General features: G+C 32.9%; 6 non-coding genes across 6 annotated transcripts; all 6 read right to left on the minus strand.

Annotated features, from left to right (window-relative positions):
• Positions 1-5,239: 5,239 nt before the first annotated feature.
• TRNAL-AAG (transfer RNA leucine (anticodon AAG)) lies at positions 5,240-5,321 on the minus strand. Its single transcript has one exon. It is a non-coding gene; the product is annotated as a tRNA-Leu (tRNA).
• A 7,035-nt stretch (positions 5,322-12,356) lies between these two features.
• On the minus strand, positions 12,357-12,438 carry TRNAL-AAG (transfer RNA leucine (anticodon AAG)). Its single transcript has one exon. It is a non-coding gene; the product is annotated as a tRNA-Leu (tRNA).
• A 1,342-nt stretch (positions 12,439-13,780) lies between these two features.
• TRNAL-AAG (transfer RNA leucine (anticodon AAG)) lies at positions 13,781-13,862 on the minus strand. Its single transcript has one exon. It is a non-coding gene; the product is annotated as a tRNA-Leu (tRNA).
• A 1,341-nt stretch (positions 13,863-15,203) lies between these two features.
• On the minus strand, positions 15,204-15,285 carry TRNAL-AAG (transfer RNA leucine (anticodon AAG)). The gene has a single exon. It is a non-coding gene; the product is annotated as a tRNA-Leu (tRNA).
• A 4,187-nt stretch (positions 15,286-19,472) lies between these two features.
• TRNAL-AAG (transfer RNA leucine (anticodon AAG)) lies at positions 19,473-19,554 on the minus strand. Its single transcript has one exon. It is a non-coding gene; the product is annotated as a tRNA-Leu (tRNA).
• A 2,765-nt stretch (positions 19,555-22,319) lies between these two features.
• On the minus strand, positions 22,320-22,401 carry TRNAL-AAG (transfer RNA leucine (anticodon AAG)). Its single transcript has one exon. It is a non-coding gene; the product is annotated as a tRNA-Leu (tRNA).
• Positions 22,402-23,499: the final 1,098 nt, after the last annotated feature.

Raw genomic sequence — 23,499 nt, forward strand, 5'->3', positions numbered from 1 at the left:
TCCTTTTTCAGTTGGTTAATATCTGATCAATCATGAATTGATGATAAATTGTTTTGAACTACTGCATGTGACAGCTTAAGGTGTGCTTCCACCAACCAAATGTAGCTTCTTTTATACCTTATCTACTTTAGGAAACCACTTTGATATAAGTCACTGGATCTTCTCCTTTTCAGTTGGTTAATATCTGATCAATCATCAGTTGATGATAAATTGTTTTAAACTACTGCATGTGACAGCTTAAGGTGTGCTTCCACCAACCAAATTTAGCTTCTTTTATACCTTATCTACTTTAGCAAACCACTTTGATATACATCACTGGATCTTCTCCTTGGAGAATAAATATGGCAGCAGTGGGATTTGATTCCAACGGCTTGAATAGCTCTGTCATCCTACAACCTGCTGTACACTTTAAAATATTTTAGCTCTCATATCTGGAATGTCATTCAAAACTTTACCCAAAGTCAGGAAAAGCTGAGATAAAATGCAAAATTAGCCAGGTACATTTAACAAGTAATGATTATATTTGGCTTCAAATTTCCTTCATTTAGCGCAACTGATGAATCCAAACAACTTTGAAGTATTATTCAAATGCCTAAAATAGACAGCTGTGAGATTAAAATCCAGAGTGATAGGAAAGTTAGAGAAATCGGAATATAAATCCATCAATTTATACCAATGAGTCACGTTGCCACCATTTCCATCTCTAATTGTATGATAAGACAACTCAGTAATTAAATATTAGTTATGATATTACTTCTAATTACTTCATGCCAACTTAATTTTGGCTCATCTTGACTGTTAGCAGATAACATTTTTAAAACATTTGGGAAGTCTCTTGTAACAATGATGAACTGTTGAGTAGCTAGAGGAATCTTCCACCAACAAATTTCAGCTGGGTAATATCCTTTCTAATGGAAAAAAAGAATCAGTTTGACATCAATAACTGGCCTACTCTTTGTATAATAAATATGGCAGCAGAGGGATTTGAACCCACGCCTCTGAAGAGACTGGAGCCTTAATCCAGCGCTTTAGACTGCTCGGCCATGCTACCACATGTGCTTATCATTAGGATAGCTCACAGATCTAGAACATCAAAATTAAAGGTTTTTTTGTTTTAAAGTATTAATTGAAAAGATGTCAGCAAAGGTTAAAAGAAAGTTCATTATTAAACATAAAATCGATGAGAAATTCATATTTTTTATTGAATTGCATTTTGTTTATTTTCATTGAAATAACAAAAGAAATTGAGATGCATGAAGTAGTAAAATATTAGTTCTGATAGGGCACATAATTAATTCATGCAAAATTAAAATTTGAATATCTTTACTGTTAGCAGATATCATTATTTTAAAGGTTTGAGAAGACTGTTGCAACTATGATGAACGGTTTAGAACTCGGTGACTAATGCAGGATACTATCACCATCCTTTTTCAGTTGGTTAATATCTGATCAATCGTGAATTGATGATAAATTGTTTTGAACTACTGCATGTGACAGCTTAAGGTGTGCTTCCACCAACCAAATGTAGCTTCTTTTATACCTTATCTACTTTAGGAAACCACTTTGATATAAGTCACTGGATCTTCTCCTTTTCAGTTGGTTAATATCTGATCAATCATCAGTTGATGATAAATTGTTTTAAACTACTGCATGTGACAGCTTAAGGTGTGCTTCCACCAACCAAATTTAGCTTCTTTTATACCTTATCTACTTTAGGAAACCACTTTGATATACATCACTGGATCTTCTCCTTGGAGAATAAATATGGCAGCAGTGGGATTTGATTCCAACAGCTTGAATAGCTCTGTCATCCTACAACCTGCTGTACACTTTAAAATATTTTAGCTCTCATATCTGGAATGTCATTCAAAACTTTACCCAAAGTCAGGAAAAGCTGAGATAAAATGCAAAAGAAGCCAGGTACATTTAACAAGTAATGATTATATTTGACTTCAAATTTCCTTCATTTAGCGCAACTGATGTATCCAAACAACTTTGAAGTATTATTCAAATGCCTAAAATAGACAGCTGTGAGATTAAAATCCAGAGTGATAGAAAAGTTAGAGAAATCGGAATATAAATCCATCAATTTATACCAATGAGTCACGTTGCCAACATTTCCATCTCTAATTGTATGATAAGACAACTCAGTAATTAAATATTAGTTATGATATTACTTCTAATTACTTTATGCCAACTTAATTTTGGCTCATCTTGACTGTTAGCAGATAACATTTTTAAAACATTTGGGAAGTCTCTTGTAACAATGATGAACTGTTGAGTAGCTAGAGGAATCTTCCACCAACAAATTTCAGCTGGGTAATATCCTTTCTAATGGAAAAAAAGAATTAGTTTGACATCAATAACTGGCCTACTCTTTGTATAATAAATATGGCAGGAGAGGGATATGAAACCACGCCTCCGAAGAGACTGGAGCCTTAATCCAGCGCCTTAGACCGCTCGGCCATGCTACCACATGTGCTTATCATTAGGATAGCTCTCAGATCTAGAACATCAAAATTAAAGGTTTTTTTGTTTTAAAGTATTAATTGAAAAGATGTCAGCAAAGGTTAAAAGAAAGTTCATTATTAAACATAAAATCGATGAGAAATTCATATTTTTTATTGAATTGCATTTTGTTTATTTTCATTGAAATAAAAAAAGAAATTGAGATGCATGAAGTAGTAAAATATTAGTTCTGATTGGGCACATAATTACTTCATGCAAAATTAAAATTTGAATATCTTTACTGTTAGCAGATATCATTATTTTAAATTTCTGAGAAGACTGTTGCAACTATGATGAACTGTTTAGAACTCGGTGACTAATGCAGGATACTATCACCATCCTTTTTCAGTTGGTTAATATCTGATCAATCATGAATTGATGATAAATTGTTTTGAACTACTGCATGTGACAGCTTAAGGTGTGCTTCCACCAACCAAATGTAGCTTCTTTCATACCTTATATACTTTAGGAAACCACTTTGATATAAGTCACAGGATCTTCTCCTTTTCAGTTGGTTAATATCTGATCAATCATCAGTTGATGATAAATTGTTTTAAACTACTGCATGTGACAGCTTAAGGTGTGCTTCCACCAACCAAATTTAGCTTCTTTTATACCTTATCTACTTTAGGAAATCACTTTGATATATATCACTGGATCTTCTCCTTGGAGAATAAATATGGCAGCAGTGGGATTTGATTCCAATGGCTTGAATAGCTCTGTCATCCTACAACCTGCTGTACACTTTAAAATATTTTAGCTCTCATATCTGGAATGTCATTCAAAACTTTACCCAAAGTCAGGAAAAGCTGAGATAAAATGCAAAAGAAGCCAGGTACATTTAACAAGTAATAATTATATTTGACTTCAAATTTCCTTCATTTAGCGCAACTGATGTATCCAAACAACTTTGAAGTATTATTCAAATGCCTAAAATAGACAGCTGTGAGATTAAAATCCAGAGTGATAGAAAAGTTAGAGAAATCGGAATATAAATCCATCAATTTATACCAATGAGTCACGTTGCCAACATTTCCATCTCTAATTGTATGATAAGACAACTCAGTAATTAAATATTAGTTATGATATTACTTCTAATTACTTCATGCCAACTTAATTTTGGCTCATCTTGACTGTTAGCAGATAACATTTTTAAAACATTTGGGAAGTCTCTTGTAACAATGATGAACTGTTGAGTAGCTAGAGGAATCTTTCACCAACAAATTTCAGCTGGGTAATATCCTATCTAATGGAAAAAAAGAATCAGTTTGACATCAATAACTGGCTTACTCTTTGTATAATAAATATGGCAGCAGTGGGATTTGAACCCACGCCTCCGAACAGACTGGAGCCTTAATCCAGCGCCTTAGCCCGCTTGGCCATGCTACCACATGTGCATATCATTTGGATAGCTCACAGATCTAGAACATCAAAATTAAAGGGTTTTTTGTTTTAAAGTATTAATTGAAAAGATGTCAGCAAAGGTTAAAAGAAAGTTCATTATTAAACATAAAATCGATGAGAAATTCATATTTTTTATTGAATTGCATTTTGTTTATTTTCATTGAAATAATAAAAAGAAATTGAGATGCATGAAGTAGTAAAATATTAGTTCTGATAGGGCACATAATTAGTTCATGCAAAAGTAAAATTTGAATATCTTTACTGTTAGCAGATATCATTATTTTAAAGGTTTGAGAAGACTGTTGCAACTATGATGAACTGTTTAGAACTCGGTGACTAATGCAAGATACTATCACCATCCTTTTTCAGTTGGTTAATATCTGATCAATCATGAATTGATGATAAATTGTTTTGAACTACTGCATGTGACAGCTTAAGGTGTGCTTCCACAAACCAAATGTAGCTTCTTTCATACCTTATATACTTTAGGAAACCACTTTGATATAAGTCACTGGATCTTCTCCTTTTCAGTTGGTTAATATCTGATCAATCATCAGTTGATGATAAATTGTTTTAAACTACTGCATGTGACAGCTTAAGGTGTGCTTCCACCAACCAAATTTAGCTTCTTTTATACCTTATCTACTTTAGGAAACCACTTTGGTATATATCACTGGATCTTCTCCTTGGAGAATAAATATGGCAGCAGTGGGATTTGATTCCAGTGGCTTGAATAGCTCTGTCATCCTACAACCTGCTGTACACTTTAAAATATTTTAGCTCTCATATCTGGAATGTCATTCAAAACTTTACCCAAAGTCAGGAAAAGCTGAGATAAAATGCAAAAGAAGCCAGGTACATTTAACAAGTAATGATTATATTTGACTTCAAATTTCCTTCATTTAGCGCAACTGATGAATCCAAACAACTTTGAAGTATTATTCAAATGCCTAAAATAGACAGCTGTGAGATTAAAATCCAGAGTGATAAGAAATTTAGAGAAATCGGAATATAAATCCATCAATTTATACCAATGAGTCACGTTGCCAACATTTCCATCTCTAATTGTATGATAAGACAACTCAGTAATTAAATATTAGTTATGATATTACTTCTAATTACTTCATGCCAACTTAATTTTGGCTCATCTTGACTGTTAGCAGATAACATTTTTAAAACATTTGGGAAGTCTCTTGTAACAATGATGAACAGTTGAGTAGCTAGAGGAATCTTACACCAACAAATTTCAGCTGGGTAATATCCTTTCTAATGGAAAAAAAGAATCAGTTTGACATCATTAACTGGCCTACTCTTTGTATAATAAATATGGCAGCAGTTGGATTTGAACCCACGCCTCCGAAGAGACTGGAGCCTTAATCCAGCGCCTTAGACCGCTCGGCCATGCTACCACATGTGCATATCATTAGGATAGCTCACAGATCTAGAACATCAAAATTAAAGGGTTTTTTGTTTTAAAGTATTAATTGAAAAGATGTCAGCAAAGGTTAAAAGAAAGTTCATTATTAAACATAAAATCGATGAGAAATTAATATTTTTTATTGTATTGCATTTTGTTTATTTTCATTGAAATAATAAAAAGAAATTGAGATGCATGAAGTAGTAAAATATTAGTTCTGATTTTGCACATAATTACTTCATGCAAAATTAAAATTTGAATATCTTTACTGTTAGCAGATATCATTATTTTAAAGGTTTGAGAAGACTGTTGCAACTATGATGAACTGTTTAGAACTCGGTGACTAATGCAGGATACTATCACCATCCTTTTTCAGTTGGTTAATATCTGATCAATCATGAATTGATGATAAATTGTTTTGAACTACTGCATGTGACAGCTTAAGGTGTGCTTCCACCAACCAAATGTAGCTTCTTTCATACCTTATATACTTTAGGAAACCACTTTGATATAAGTCACTGGATCTTGTCCTTTTCAGTTGGTTAATATCTGATCAATCATCAGTTGATGATAAATTGTTTTAAACTACTGCATGTGACAGCTTAAGGTGTGCTTCCACCAACCAAATTTAGCTTCTTTTATACCTTATTTACTTTAGGAAACCACTTTGGTATATATCACTGGATCTTCTCCTTGGAGAATAAATATGGCAGCAGTGGGATTTGATTCCAACGGCTTGAATAGCTCTGTCATCCTACAACCTGCTGTACACTTTAAAATATTTTAGCTCTCATATCTGGAATGTCATTCAAAACTTTACCCAAAGTCAGGAAAAGCTGAGATAAAATGCAAAATTAGCCAGGTACATTTAACAAGTAATGATTATATTTGACTTCAAATTTCCTTCATTTAGCGCAACTGATGAATCCAAACAACTTTGAAGTATTATTCAAATGCCTAAAATAGACAGCTGTGAGATTAAAATCCACAGTGATAGGAAAGTTATAGAAATCGGAATATAAATCCATCAATTTATACCAATGAGTCACGTTGCCACCATTTCCATCTCTAATTGTATGATAAGACAACTCAGTAATTAAATATTAGTTATGATATTACTTCTAATTACTTCATGCCAACTTAATTTTGGCTCATCTTGACTGTTAGCAGATAACATTTTTAAAACATTTGGGAAGTCTCTTGTAACAATGATGAACAGTTGAGTAGCTAGAGGAATCTTCCACCAACAAATTTCAGCTGGGTAATATCCTTTCTAATGGAAAAAAAGAATCAGTTTGACATCAATAACTGGCCTACTCTTTGTATAATAAATATGGCAGCAGAGGGATTTGAACCCATGCCTCCGAAGAGACTGGAGCCTTAATCCAGCGCCTTAGACTGCTCGGCCATGCTACCACATGTGCATATCATTAGGATAGCTCACAGATCTAGAACATCAAAATTAAAGGGTTTTTTGTTTTAAAGTATTAATTGAAAAGATGTCAGCAAAGGTTAAAAGAAAGTTCATTATTAAACATAAAATCGATGAGAAATTCATATTTTTTATTGAATTGCATTTTGTTTATTTTCATTGAAATAACAAAAGAAATTGAGATGCATGAAGTAGTAAAATATTAGTTCTGATAGGGCACATAATTAATTCATGCAAAATTAAAATTTGAATATCTTTACTATTAGCAGATATCATTATTTTAAAGGTTTGAGAAGACTGTTGCAACTATGATGAACGGTTTAGAACTCGGTGACTAATGCAGGATACTATCACCATCCTTTTTCAGTTGGTTAATATCTGATCAATCATGAATTGATGATAAATTGTTTTGAACTACTGCATGTGACAGCTTAAGGTGTGCTTCCACCAACCAAATGTAGCTTCTTTTATACCTTATCTACTTTAGGAAACCACTTTGATATAAGTCACTGGATCTTCTCCTTTTCAGTTGGTTAATATCTGATCAATCATCAGTTGATGATAAATTGTTTTAAACTACTGCATGTGACAGCTTAAGGTGTGCTTCCACCAACCAAATTTAGCTTCTTTTATACCTTATCTACTTTAGCAAACCACTTTGATATACATCACTGGATCTTCTCCTTGGAGAATAAATATGGCAGCAGTGGGATTTGATTCCAACGGCTTGAATAGCTCTGTCATCCTACAACCTGCTGTACACTTTAAAATATTTTAGCTCTCATATCTGGAATGTCATTCAAAACTTTACCCAAAGTCAGGAAAAGCTGAGATAAAATGCAAAATTAGCCAGGTACATTTAACAAGTAATGATTATATTTGGCTTCAAATTTCCTTCATTTAGAGCAACTGATGAATCCAAACAACTTTGAAGTATTATTCAAATGCCTAAAATAGACAGCTGTGAGATTAAAATCCAGAGTGATAGGAAAGTTAGAGAAATCGGAATATAAATCCATCAATTTATACCAATGAGTCACGTTGCCACCATTTCCATCTCTAATTGTATGATAAGACAACTCAGTAATTAAATATTAGTTATGATATTACTTCTAATTACTTCATGCCAACTTAATTTTGGCTCATCTTGACTGTTAGCAGATAACATTTTTAAAACATTTGGGAAGTCTCTTGTAACAATGATGAACTGTTGAGTAGCTAGAGGAATCTTCCACCAACAAATTTCAGCTGGGTAATATCCTTTCTAATGGAAAAAAAGAATCAGTTTGACATCAATAACTGGCCTACTCTTTGTATAATAAATATGGCAGCAGAGGGATTTGAACCCACGCCTCTGAAGAGACTGGAGCCTTAATCCAGCGCTTTAGACTGCTCGGCCATGCTACCACATGTGCTTATCATTAGGATAGCTCACAGATCTAGAACATCAAAATTAAAGGTTTTTTTGTTTTAAAGTATTAATTGAAAAGATGTCAGCAAAGGTTAAAAGAAAGTTCATTATTAAACATAAAATCGATGAGAAATTCATATTTTTTATTGAATTGCATTTTGTTTATTTTCATTGAAATAACAAAAGAAATTGAGATGCATGAAGTAGTAAAATATTAGTTCTGATAGGGCACATAATTAATTCATGCAAAATTAAAATTTGAATATCTTTACTGTTAGCAGATATCATTATTTTAAAGGTTTGAGAAGACTGTTGCAACTATGATGAACGGTTTAGAACTCGGTGACTAATGCAGGATACTATCACCATCCTTTTTCAGTTGGTTAATATCTGATCAATCGTGAATTGATGATAAATTGTTTTGAACTACTGCATGTGACAGCTTAAGGTGTGCTTCCACCAACCAAATGAAGCTTCTTTTATACCTTATCTACTTTAGGAAACCACTTTGATATAAGTCACTGGATCTTCTCCTTTTCAGTTGGTTAATATCTGATCAATCATCAGTTGATGATAAATTGTTTTAAACTACTGCATGTGACAGCTTAAGGTGTGCTTCCACCAACCAAATTTAGCTTCTTTTATACCTTATCTACTTTAGGAAACCACTTTGGTATACATCACTGGATCTTCTCCTTGGAGAATAAATATGGCAGCAGTGGGATTTGATTCCAACAGCTTGAATAGCTCTGTCATCCTACAACCTGCTGTACACTTTAAAATATTTTAGCTCTCATATCTGGAATGTCATTCAAAACTTTACCCAATGTCAGGAAAAGCTGAGATAAAATGCAAAAGAAGCCAGGTACATTTAACAAGTAATGATTATATTTGACTTCAAATTTCCTTCATTTAGCGCAACTGATGTATCCAAACAACTTTGAAGTATTATTCAAATGCCTAAAATAGACAGCTGTGAGATTAAAATCCAGAGTGATAGAAAAGTTAGAGAAATCGGAATATAAATCCATCAATTTATACCAATGAGTCACGTTGCCAACATTTCCATCTCTAATTGTATGATAAGACAACTCAGTAATTAAATATTAGTTATGATATTACTTCTAATTACTTTATGCCAACTTAATTTTGGCTCATCTTGACTGTTAGCAGATAACATTTTTAAAACATTTGGGAAGTCTCTTGTAACAATGATGAACTGTTGAGTAGCTAGAGGAATCTTCCACCAACAAATTTCAGCTGGGTAATATCCTTTCTAATGGAAAAAAAGAATTAGTTTGACATCAATAACTGGCCTACTCTTTGTATAATAAATATGGCAGGAGAGGGATATGAAACCACGCCTCCGAAGAGACTGGAGCCTTAATCCAGCGCCTTAGACCGCTCGGCCATGCTACCACATGTGCTTATCATTAGGATAGCTCTCAGATCTAGAACATCAAAATTAAAGGTTTTTTTGTTTTAAAGTATTAATTGAAAAGATGTCAGCAAAGGTTAAAAGAAAGTTCATTATTAAACATAAAATCGATGAGAAATTCATATTTTTTATTGAATTGCATTTTGTTTATTTTCATTGAAATAAAAAAAGAAATTGAGATGCATGAAGTAGTAAAATATTAGTTCTGATTGGGCACATAATTACTTCATGCAAAATTAAAATTTGAATATCTTTACTGTTAGCAGATATCATTATTTTAAATTTCTGAGAAGACTGTTGCAACTATGATGAACTGTTTAGAACTCGGTGACTAATGCAGGATACTATCACCATCCTTTTTCAGTTGGTTAATATCTGATCAATCATGAATTGATGATAAATTGTTTTGAACTACTGCATGTGACAGCTTAAGGTGTGCTTCCACCAACCAAATGTAGCTTCTTTCATACCTTATATACTTTAGGAAACCACTTTGATATAAGTCACAGGATCTTCTCCTTTTCAGTTGGTTAATATCTGATCAATCATCAGTTGATGATAAATTGTTTTAAACTACTGCATGTGACAGCTTAAGGTGTGCTTCCACCAACCAAATTTAGCTTCTTTTATACCTTATCTACTTTAGGAAATCACTTTGATATATATCACTGGATCTTCTCCTTGGAGAATAAATATGGCAGCAGTGGGATTTGATTCCAACGGCTTGAATAGCTCTGTCATCCTACAACCTGCTGTACACTTTAAAATATTTTAGCTCTCATATCTGGAATGTCATGCAAAACTTTACCCAAAGTCAGGAAAAGCTGAGATAAAATGCAAAAGAAGCCAGGTACATTTAACAAGTAATAATTATATTTGACTTCAAATTTCCTTCATTTAGCGCAACTGATGTATCCAAACAACTTTGAAGTATTATTCAAATGCCTAAAATAGACAGCTGTGAGATTAAAATCCAGAGTGATAGAAAAGTTAGAGAAATCGGAATATAAATCCATCAATTTATACCAATGAGTCACGTTGCCAACATTTCCATCTCTAATTGTATGATAAGACAACTCAGTAATTAAATATTAGTTATGATATTACTTCTAATTACTTCATGCCAACTTAATTTTGGCTCATCTTGACTGTTAGCAGATAACATTTTTAAAACATTTGGGAAGTCTCTTGTAACAATGATGAACTGTTGAGTAGCTAGAGGAATCTTTCACCAACAAATTTCAGCTGGGTAATATCCTATCTAATGGAAAAAAAGAATCAGTTTGACATCAATAACTGGCTTACTCTTTGTATAATAAATATGGCAGCAGTGGGATTTGAACCCACGCCTCCGAACAGACTGGAGCCTTAATCCAGCGCCTTAGCCCGCTTGGCCATGCTACCACATGTGCATATCATTTGGATAGCTCACAGATCTAGAACATCAAAATTAAAGGGTTTTTTGTTTTAAAGTATTAATTGAAAAGATGTCAGCAAAGGTTAAAAGAAAGTTCATTATTAAACATAAAATCGATGAGAAATTCATATTTTTTATTGAATTGCATTTTGTTTATTTTCATTGAAATAATAAAAAGAAATTGAGATGCATGAAGTAGTAAAATATTAGTTCTGATAGGGCACATAATTAGTTCATGCAAAAGTAAAATTTGAATATCTTTACTGTTAGCAGATATCATTATTTTAAAGGTTTGAGAAGACTGTTGCAACTATGATGAACTGTTTAGAACTCGGTGACTAATGCAAGATACTATCACCATCCTTTTTCAGTTGGTTAATATCTGATCAATCATGAATTGATGATAAATTGTTTTGAACTACTGCATGTGACAGCTTAAGGTGTGCTTCCACAAACCAAATGTAGCTTCTTTCATACCTTATATACTTTAGGAAACCACTTTGATATAAGTCACTGGATCTTCTCCTTTTCAGTTGGTTAATATCTGATCAATCATCAGTTGATGATAAATTGTTTTAAACTACTGCATGTGACAGCTTAAGGTGTGCTTCCACCAACCAAATTTAGCTTCTTTTATACCTTATCTAATTTAGGAAACCACTTTGGTATATATCACTGGATCTTCTCCTTGGAGAATAAATATGGCAGCAGTGGGATTTGATTCCAGTGGCTTGAATAGCTCTGTCATCCTACAACCTGCTGTACACTTTAAAATATTTTAGCTCTCATATCTGGAATGTCATTCAAAACTTTACCCAAAGTCAGGAAAAGCTGAGATAAAATGCAAAAGAAGCCAGGTACATTTAACAAGTAATGATTATATTTGACTTCAAATTTCCTTCATTTAGCGCAACTGATGAATCCAAACAACTTTGAAGTATTATTCAAATGCCTAAAATAGACAGCTGTGAGATTAAAATCCAGAGTGATAAGAAATTTAGAGAAATCGGAATATAAATCCATCAATTTATACCAATGAGTCACATTGCCAACATTTCCATCTCTAATTGTATGATAAGACAACTCAGTAATTAAATATTAGTTATGATATTACTTCTAATTACTTCATGCCAACTTAATTTTGGCTCATCTTGACTGTTAGCAGATAACATTTTTAAAACATTTGGGAAGTCTCTTGTAACAATGATGAACAGTTGAGTAGCTAGAGGAATCTTACACCAACAAATTTCAGCTGGGTAATATCCTTTCTAATGGAAAAAAAGAATCAATTTGACATCATTAACTGGCCTACTCTTTGTATAATAAATATGGCAGCAGTTGGATTTGAACCCACGCCTCCGAAGAGACTGGAGCCTTAATCCAGCGCCTTAGACCGCTCGGCCATGCTACCACATGTGCATATCATTAGGATAGCTCACAGATCTAGAACATCAAAATTAAAGGGTTTTTTGTTTTAAAGTATTAATTGAAAAGATGTCAGCAAAGGTTAAAAGAAAGTTCATTATTAAACATAAAATCGATGAGAAATTAATATTTTTTATTGTATTGCATTTTGTTTATTTTCATTGAAATAATAAAAAGAAATTGAGATGCATGAAGTAGTAAAATATTAGTTCTGATTTTGCACATAATTACTTCATGCAAAATTAAAATTTGAATATCTTTACTGTTAGCAGATATCATTATTTTAAAGGTTTGAGAAGACTGTTGCAACTATGATGAACTGTTTAGAACTCGGTGACTAATGCAGGATACTATCACCATCCTTTTTCAGTTGGTTAATATCTGATCAATCATGAATTGATGATAAATTGTTTTGAACTACTGCATGTGACAGCTTAAGGTGTGCTTCCACAAACCAAATGTAGCTTCTTTCATACCTTATATACTTTAGGAAACCACTTTGATATAAGTCACTGGATCTTCTCCTTTTCAGTTGGTTAATATCTGATCAATCATCAGTTGATGATAAATTGTTTTAAACTACTGCATGTGACAGCTTAAGGTGTGCTTCCACCAACCAAATTTAGCTTCTTTTATACCTTATCTACTTTAGGAAACCACTTTGGTATATATCACTGGATCTTCTCCTTGGAGAATAAATATGGCAGCAGTGGGATTTGATTCCAATGGCTTGAATAGCTCTGTCATCCTACAACCTGCTGTACACTTTAAAATATTTTAGCTCTCATATCTGGAATGTCATTCAAAACTTTACCCAAAGTCAGGAAAAGCTGAGATAAAATGCAAAAGAAGCCAGGTACATTTAACAAGTAATGATTATATTTGACTTCAAATTTCCTTCATTTAGCGCAACTGATGAATCCAAACAACTTTGAAGTATTATTCAAATGCCTAAAATAGACAGCTGTGAGATTAAAATCCAGAGTGATAGGAAAGTTAGAGAAATCGGAATATAAATCCATCAATTTATACCAATGAGTCACGTTGCCACCATTTCCATCTCTAATTGTATGATAAGACAACTCAGTAATTAAATATTAGTTATGATATTACTTCTAATTACTTCATGCCAACTTAATTTTGGCTCATCTTGACTGTTAGCAGATAACATTTTTAAAACATTTGGGAAGTCTCTTGTAACAATGATGAACAGTTGAGTAGCTAGAGGAATCTTCCACCAACAAATTTCAGCTGGGTAATATCCTTTCTAATGGAAAAAAAGAATCAGTTTGACATCAATAACTGGCCTACTCTTTGTATAATAAATATGGCAGCAGAGGGATTTGAACCCACGCCTCCGAAGAGACTGGAGCCTTAATCCAGCGCCTTAGACCGCTCGGCCATGCTACCACATGTGCATATCATTAGGATAGCTCACAGATCTAGAACATCAAAATTAAAGGGTTTTTTGTTTTAAAGTATTAATTGAAAAGATGTCAGCAAAGGTTAAAAGAAAGTTCATTATTAAACATAAAATCGATGAGAAATTCATATTTTTTATTGAATTGCATTTTGTTTATTTTCATTGAAATAACAAAAGAAATTGAGATGCATGAAGTAGTAAAATATTAGTTCTGATAGGGCACATAATTAATTCATGCAAAATTAAAATTTGAATATCTTTACTGTTAGCAGATATCATTATTTTAAAGGTTTGAGAAGACTGTTGCAACTATGATGAACGGTTTAGAACTCGGTGACTAATGCAGGATACTATCACCATCCTTTTTCAGTTGGTTAATATCTGATCAATCATGAATTGATGATAAATTGTTTTGAACTACTGCATGTGACAGCTTAATGTGTGCTTCCACCAACCAAATGTAGCTTCTTTTATACCTTATCTACTTTAGGAAACCACTTTGATATAAGTCACTGGATCTTGTCCTTTTCAGTTGGTTAATATCTGATCAATCATCAGTTGATGATAAATTGTTTTAAACTACTGCATGTGACAGCTTAAGGTGTGCTTCCACCAACCAAATTTAGCTTCTTTTATACCTTATCTACTTTAGCAAACCACTTTGATATACATCACTGGATCTTCTCCTTGGAGAATAAATATGGCAGCAGTGGGATTTGATTCCAACAGCTTGAATAGCTCTGTCATCCTACAACCTGCTGTACACTTTAAAATATTTTAGCTCTCATATCTGGAATGTCATTCAAAACTTTACCCAAAGTCAGGAAAAGCTGAGATAAAATGCAAAAGAAGCCAGGTACATTTAACAAGTAATGATTATATTTGACTTCAAATTTCCTTCATTTAGCGCAACTGATGTATCCAAACAACTTTGAAGTATTATTCAAATACCTAAAATAGACAGCTGTGAGATTAAAATCCAGAGTGATAGAAAAGTTAGAGAAATCGGAATATAAATCCATCAATTTATACCAATGAGTCACGTTGCCAACATTTCCATCTCTAATTGTATGATAAGACAACTCAGTAATTAAATATTAGTTATGATATTACTTCTAATTACTTCATGCCAACTTAATTTTGGCTCATCTTGACTGTTAGCAGATAACATTTTTAAAACATTTGGGAAGTCTCTTGTAACAATGATGAACTGTTGAGTAGCTAGAGGAATCTTCCACCAACAAATTTCAGCTGGGTAATATCCTTTCTAATGGAAAAAAAGAACTAGTTTGACATCAATAACTGGCCTACTCTTTGTATAATAAATATGGCAGCAGAGGGATTTGAACCCACGCCTCCGAAGAGACTGGAGCCTTAATCCAGCGCCTTAGACCGCTCGGCCATGCTACCACATGTGCATATCATTAGGATAGCTCACAGATCTAGAACATCAAAATTAAAGGGTTTTTTGTTTTAAAGTATTAATTGAAAAGATGTCAGCAAAGGTTAAAAGAAAGTTCATTATTAAACATAAAATCGATGAGAAATTCATATTTTTTATTGAATTGCATTTTGTTTATTTTCATTGAAATAACAAAAGAAATTGAGATGCATGAAGTAGTAAAATATTAGTTCTGATAGGGCACATAATTAATTCATGCAAAATTAAAATTTGAATATCTTTACTGTTAGCAGATATCATTATTTTAAAGGTTTGAGAAGACTGTTGCAACTATGATGAACGGTTTAGAACTCGGTGACTAATGCAGGATACTTTCACCATCCTTTTTCAGTTGGTTAATATCTGATCAATCATGAATTGATGATAAATTGTTTTGAACTACTGCATGTGACAGCTTAAGGTGTGCTTCCACCAACCAAATGTAGCTTCTTTTATACCTTATCTACTTTAGGAAACCACTTTGATATAAGTCACTGGATCTTCTCCTTTTCAGTTGGTTAATATCTGATCAATCATCAGTTGATGATAAATTGTTTTAAACTACTGCATGTGACAGCTTAAGGTGTGCTTCCACCAACCAAATTTAGCTTCTTTTATACCTTATCTACTTTAGGAAACCACTTTGATATATATCACTGGATCTTCTCCTTGGAGAATAAATATGGCAGCAGTGGGATTTGATTCCAACGGCTTGAATAGCTCTGTCATCCTACAACCTGCTGTACACTTTAAAATATTTTAGCTCTCATATCTGGAATGTCATTCAAAACTTTACCCAAAGTCAGGAAAAGCTGAGATAAAATGCAAAAAAAGCCAGGTACATTTAACAAGTAATGATTATATTTGACTTCAAATTTCCTTCATTTAGCGCAACTGATGAATCCAAACAACTTTGAAGTATTATTCAAATGCCTAAAATAGACAGCTGTGAGATTAAAATCCAGAGTGATAGGAAAGTTAGAGAAATCGGAATATAAATCCATCAATTTATACCAATGAGTCACGTTGCCACCATTTCCATCTCTAATTGTATGATAAGACAACTCAGTAATTAAATATTAGTTATGATATTACTTCTAATTACTTCATGCCAACTTAATTTTGGCTCATCTTGACTGTTAGCAGATAACATTTTTAAAACATTTGGGAAGTCTCTTGTAACAATGATGAACAGTTGAGTAGCTAGAGGAATCTTCCACCAACAAATTTCAGCTGGGTAATATCCTTTCTAATGGAAAAAAAGAATCAGTTTGACATCAATAACTGGCCTACTCTTTGTATAATAAATATGGCAGCAGAGGGATATGAACCCACGCCTCCGAAGAGACTGGAGCCTTAATCCAGCACCTTAGACCGCTCGGCCATGCTACCACATGTGTTTAGCATTAGGATAGCTCACAGATCTAGAACATCAAAATTAAAAGTTTTTTTGTTTTAAAGTATTAATTGAAAAGATGTCAGCAAAGGTTAAAAGAAAGTTCATTATTAAACATAAAATCGATGAGAAATTCATATTTTTTATTGAATTGCATTTTGTTTATTTTCATTGAAATAACAAAAGAAATTGAGATGCATGAAGTAGTAAAATATTAGTTCTGATAGGGCACATAATTAATTCATGCAAAATTAAAATTTGAATATCTTTACTGTTAGCAGATATCATTATTTTAAAGGTTTGAGAAGACTGTTGCAACTATGATGAACGGTTTAGAACTCGGTGACTAATGCAGGATACTATCACCATCCTTTTTCAGTTGGTTAATATCTGATCAATCATGAATTGATGATAAATTGTTTTGAACTACTGCATGTGACAGCTTAAGGTGTGCTTCCACCAACCAAATGTAGCTTCTTTTATACCTTATCTACTTTAGGAAACCACTTTGATATAAGTCACTGGATCTTCTCCTTTTCAGTTGGTTAATATCTGATCAATCATCAGTTGATGATAAATTGTTTTCAAATACTGCATGTGACAGCTTAAGGTGTGCTTCCACCAACCAAATTTAGCTTCTTTTATACCTTATCTACTTTAGGAAACCACTTTGATATATATCACTGGATCTTCTCCTTGGAGAATAAATATGGCAGCAGTGGGATTTGATTCCAACGGCTTGAATAGCTCTGTCATCCTACAACCTGCTGTACACTTTAAAATATTTTAGCTCTCATATCTGGAATGTCATTCAAAACTTTACCCAAAGTCAGGAAAAGCTGAGATAAAATGCAAAAAAAGCCAGGTACATTTAACAAGTAATGATTATATTTGACTTCAAATTTCCTTCATTTAGCGCAACTGATGTATCCAAACAACTTTGAAGTATTATTCAAATGCCTAAAATAGACAGCTGTGAGATTAAAATTCAGAGTGATAGAAAAGTTAGAGAAATCGAAATATAAATCCTTCAATTTATACCAATGAGTCACGTTGCCAACATTTCCATCTCTAATTGTATGATAAGACAACTCAGTAATTAAATATTAGTTATGATATTACTTCTAATTACTTCATGCCAACTTAATTTTGGCTCATCTTGACTGTTAGCAGATAACATTTTTAAAACATTTGGGAAGTCTCTTGTAACAATGATGAACTGTTGAGTAGCTAGAGGAATCTTTCACCAACAAATTTCAGCTGGGTAATATCCTATCTAATGGAAAAAAAGAATCACTTTGACATCAATAACTGGCCTACTCTTTGTATAATAAATATGGCAGCAGAGGGATTTGAACCCACACCTCCGAAGAGACTGGAGCCTTAATCCAGTGCCTTAGACCGCTCAGCCATGCTACCACATGTGCATATCATTAGGATAGCTCTCAGATCTAGAACATCAAAATTAAAGTTTTTTTTGTTTTAAAGTATTAATTGAAAAGATGTCAGCAACGGTTAAAAGAAAGTTCATTATTAAACATAAAATCGATGAGAAATTCATATTTTTTATTGAATTGCATTTTGTTTATTTTCATTGAAATAACAAAAGAAATTGAGATGCATGAAGTAGTAAAATATTAGTTCTGATTGGGCACATAATTACTTCATGCAAAATTAAAATTTGAATATCTTTACTGTTAGCAGATATCATTATTTTAAAGGTTTGAGAAGACTGTTGCAACTATGATGAACTGTTTAGAACTCGGTGACTAATGCAGGATACTATCACCATTCTTTTTCAGTTGGTTAATATCTGATCAATCATGAATTGATGATAAATTGTTTTGAACTACTGCATGTGACAGCTTAAGGTGTGCTTCCACCAACCAAATGTAGCTTCTTTCATACCTTATATACTTTAGGAAACCACTTTGATATAAGTCACTGGATCTTCTCCTTTTCAGTTGGTTAATATCTGATCAATCATCAGTTGATGATAAATTGTTTTAAACTACTGCATGTGACAGCTTAAGGTGTGCTTCCACCAACCAAATTTAGCTTCTTTTATACCTTATCTACTTTAGGAAACCACTTTGGTATATATCACTGGATCTTCTCCTTGGAGAATAAATATGGCAGCAGTGGGATTTGATTCCAGTGGCTTGAATAGCTCTGTCATCCTACAACCTGCTGTACACTTTAAAATATTTTAGCTCTCATATCTGGAATGTCATTCAAAACTTTACCCAAAGTCAGGAAAAGCTGAGATAAAATGCAAAATTTGCCAGGTACATTTAACAAGTAATGATTATATTTGACTTCAAATTTCCTTCATTTAGCGCAACTGATGAATCCAAACAACTTTGAAGTATTATTCAAATGCCTAAAATAGACAGCTGTGAGATTAAAATCCAGAGTGATAGGAAAGTTAGAGAAATCGGAATATAAATCCATCAATTTATACCAATGAGTCACGTTGCCACCATTTCCATCTCTAATTGTATGATAAGACAACTCAGTAATTAAATATTAGTTATGATATTACTTCTAATTACTTCATGCCAACTTAATTTTGGCTCATCTTGACTGTTAGCAGATAACATTTTTAAAACATTTGGGAAGTCTCTTGTAACAATGATGAACAGTTGAGTAGCTAGAGGAATCTTCCACCAACAAATTTCAGCTGGGTAATATCCTTTCTAATGGAAAAAAAGAATCAGTTTGACATCAATAACTGGCCTACTCTTTGTATAATAAATATGGCAGCAGAGGGATTTGAACCCACGCCTCCGAAGAGACTGGAGCCTTAATCCAGCACCTTAGACCGCTCGGCCATGCTACCACATGTGCTTAGCATTAGGATAGCTCACAGATCTAGAACATCAAAATTAAAAGTTTTTTTGTTTTAAAGTATTAATTGAAAAGATGTCAGCAAAGGTTAAAAGAAAGTTCATTATTAAACATAAAATCGATGAGAAATTCATATTTTTTATTGAATTGCATTTTGTTTATTTTCATTGAAATAACAAAAGAAATTGAGATGCATGAAGTAGTAAAATATTAGTTCTGATAGGGCACATAATTAATTCATGCAAAATTAAAATTTGAATATCTTTACTGTTAGCAGATATCATTATTTTAAAGGTTTGAGAAGACTGTTGCAACTATGATGAACGGTTTAGAACTCGGTGACTAATGCAGGATACTATCACCATCCTTTTTCAGTTGGTTAATATCTGATCAATCATGAATTGATGATAAATTGTTTTGAACTACTGCATGTGACAGCTTAAGGTGTGCTTCCACCAACCAAATGTAGCTTCTTTCATACCTTATATACTTTAGGAAACCACTTTGATATAAGTCACTGGATCTTCTCCTTTTCAGTTGGTTAATATCTGATCAATCATCAGTTGATGATAAATTGTTTTAAACTACTGCATGTGACAGCTTAAGGTGTGCTTCCACCAACCAAATTTAGCTTCTTTTATACCTTATCTACTTTAGGAAACCACTTTGGTATATATCACTGGATCTTCTCCTTGGAGAATAAATATGGCAGCAGTGGGATTTGATTCCAACAGCTTGAATAGCTCTGTCATCCTACAACCTGCTGTACACTTTAAAATATTTTAGCTCTCATATCTGGAATGTCATTCAAAACTTTACCCAAAGTCAGGAAAAGCTGAGATAAAATGCAAAAGAAGCCAGGTACATTTAACAAGTAATGATTATATTTGACTTCAAATTTCCTTCATTTAGCGCAACTGATGAATCCAAACAACTTTGAAGTATTATTCAAATGCCTAAAATAGACAGCTGTGAGATTAAAATCCAGAGTGATAGGAAAGTTAGAGAAATCGGAATATAAATCCATCAATTTATACCAATGAGTCACGTTGCCAACATTTCCATCTCTAATTGTATGATAAGACAACTCAGTAATTAAATATTAGTTATGATATTACTTCTAATTACTTCATGCCAACTTAATTTTGGCTCATCTTGACTGTTAGCAGATAACATTTTTAAAACATTTGGGAAGTCTCTTGTAACAATGATGAACAGTTGAGTAGCTAGAGGAATCTTCCACCAACAAATTTCAGCTGGGTAATATCCTTTCTAATGGAAAAAAAGAATCAGTTTGACATCAATAACTGGCCTACTCTTTGTATAATAAATATGGCAGCAGAGGGATTTGAACCCACGCCTCCGAAGAGACTGGAGCCTTAAGCCAGCGCCTTAGACCGCTCGGCCATGCTACCACATGTGTATATCATTAGGATAGCTCACAGATCTAGAACATCAAAATTAAAGGGTTTTTTGTTTTAAAGTATTAATTGAAAAGATGTCAGCAAAGGTTAAAAGAAAGTTCATTATTAAACATAAAATCGATGAGAAATTCATATTTTTTATTGAATTGCATTTTGTTTATTTTCATTGAAATAATAAAAAGAAATTGAGATGCATGAAGTAGTAAAATATTAGTTCTGATAGGGCACATAATTAGTTCATGCAAAAGTAAAATTTGAATATCTTTACTGTTAGCAGATATCATTATTTTAAAGGTTTGAGAAGACTGTTGCAACTATGATGAACGGTTTAGAACTCGGTGACTAATGCAGGATACTATCACCATCCTTTTTCAGTTGGTTAATATCTGATCAATCATGAATTGATGATAAATTGTTTTGAACTACTGCATGTGACAGCTTAAGGTGTGCTTCCACCAACCAAATGTAGCTTCTTTCATAACTTATATACTTTAGGAAACCACTTTGATATAAGTCACTGGATCTTCTCCTTTTCAGTTGGTTAATATCTGATCAATCATCAGTTGATGATAAATTGTTTTAAACTACTGCATGTGACAGCTTAAGGTGTGCTTCCACCAACCAAATTTAGCTTCTTTTATACCTTATCTACTTTAGATAACCACTTTGGTATATATCACTGGATCTTCTCCTTGGAGAATAAATATGGCAGCAGTGGGATTTGATTCCAGTGGCTTGAATAGCTCTGTCATCCTACAACCTGCTGTACACTTTAAAATATTTTAGCTCTCATATCTGGAATGTCATTCAAAACTTTACCCAAAGTCAGGAAAAGCTGAGATAAAATGCAAAAGAAGCCAGGTACATTTAACAAGTAATGATTATATTTGACTTCAAATTTCCTTCATTTAGCGCAACTGATGAATCCAAACAACTTTGAAGTATTATTCAAATGCCTAAAATAGACAGCTGTGAGATTAAAATCCAGAGTGATATGAGAGTTAGAGAAATCGGAATATAAATCCATCAATTTATACCAATGAGTCACGTTGCCAACATTTCCATCTCTAATTGTATAATAAGACAACTCAGTAATTAAATATTAGTTATGATATTACTTCTAATTACTTCATGCCAACTTAATTTTGGCTCATCTTGACTGTTAGCAGATAACATTTTTAAAACATTTGGGAAGTCTCTTGTAACAATGATGAACTGTTGAGTAGCTAGAGGAATCTTCCACCAACAAATTTCAGCTGGGTAATATCCTTTCTAATGGAAAAAAAGAACTAGTTTGACATCAATAACTGGCCTACTCTTTGTATAATAAATATGGCAGCAGAGGGATTTGAACCCACGCCTCCGAAGAGACTGGAGCCTTAATCCAGCGCCTTAGACCGCTCGGCCATGCTACCACATGTGCTTATCATTAGGATAGCTCACAGATCTAGAACATCAAAATTAAAGGTTTTTTTGTTTTAAAGTATTAATTGAAAAGATGTCAGCAAAGGTTAAAAGAAAGTTCATTATTAAACATAAAATCGATGAGAAATTCATATTTTTTTATTGAATTGCATTTTGTTTATTTTCATTGAAATAACAAAAGAAATTGAGATGCATGAAGTAGTAAAATATTAGTTCTGATAGGGCACATAATTAATTCATGCAAAATTAAAATTTGAATATCTTTACTGTTAGCAGATATCATTATTTTAAAGGTTTGAGAAGACTGTTGCAACTATGATGAACGGTTTAGAACTCGGTGACTAATGCAGGATACTATCACCATCCTTTTTCAGTTGGTTAATATCTGATCAATTATGAATTGATGATAAATTGTTTTGAACTACTGCATGTGACAGCTTAAGGTGTGCTTCCACCAACCAAATGTAGCTTCTTTTATACCTTATCTACTTTAGGAAACCACTTTGATATAAGTCACTGGATCTTCTCCTTTTCAGTTGGTTAATATCTGATCAATCATCAGTTGATGATAAATTGTTTTAAAATACTGCATGTGACAGCTTAAGGTGTGCTTCCACCAACCAAATTTAGCTTCTTTTATACCTTATCTACTTTAGGAAACCACTTTGATATATATCACTGGATCTTCTCCTTGGAGAATAAATATGGCAGCAGTGGGATTTGATTCCAACGGCTTGAATAGCTCTGTCATCCTACAACCTGCTGTACACTTTAAAATATTTTAGCTCTCATATCTGGAATGTCATTCAAAACTTTACCCAAAGTCAGGAAAAGCTGAGATAAAATGCAAAAAAAGCCAGGTACATTTAACAAGTAATGATTATATTTGACTTCAAATTTCCTTCATTTAGCGCAACTGATGAATCCAAACAACTTTGAAGTATTATTCAAATGCCTAAAATAGACAGCTGTGAGATTAAAATCCAGAGTGATAGGAAAGTTAGAGAAATCGGAATATAAATCCATCAATTTATACCAATGAGTCACGTTGCCAACATTTCCATCTCTAATTGTATAATAAGACAACT

Source organism: Taudactylus pleione, unplaced genomic scaffold (genome assembly GCF_031769625.1).
Source record: "Taudactylus pleione unplaced genomic scaffold, aTauple2 ptg000016l, whole genome shotgun sequence".
NCBI lineage: Eukaryota > Metazoa > Chordata > Amphibia > Anura > Myobatrachidae > Taudactylus > Taudactylus pleione.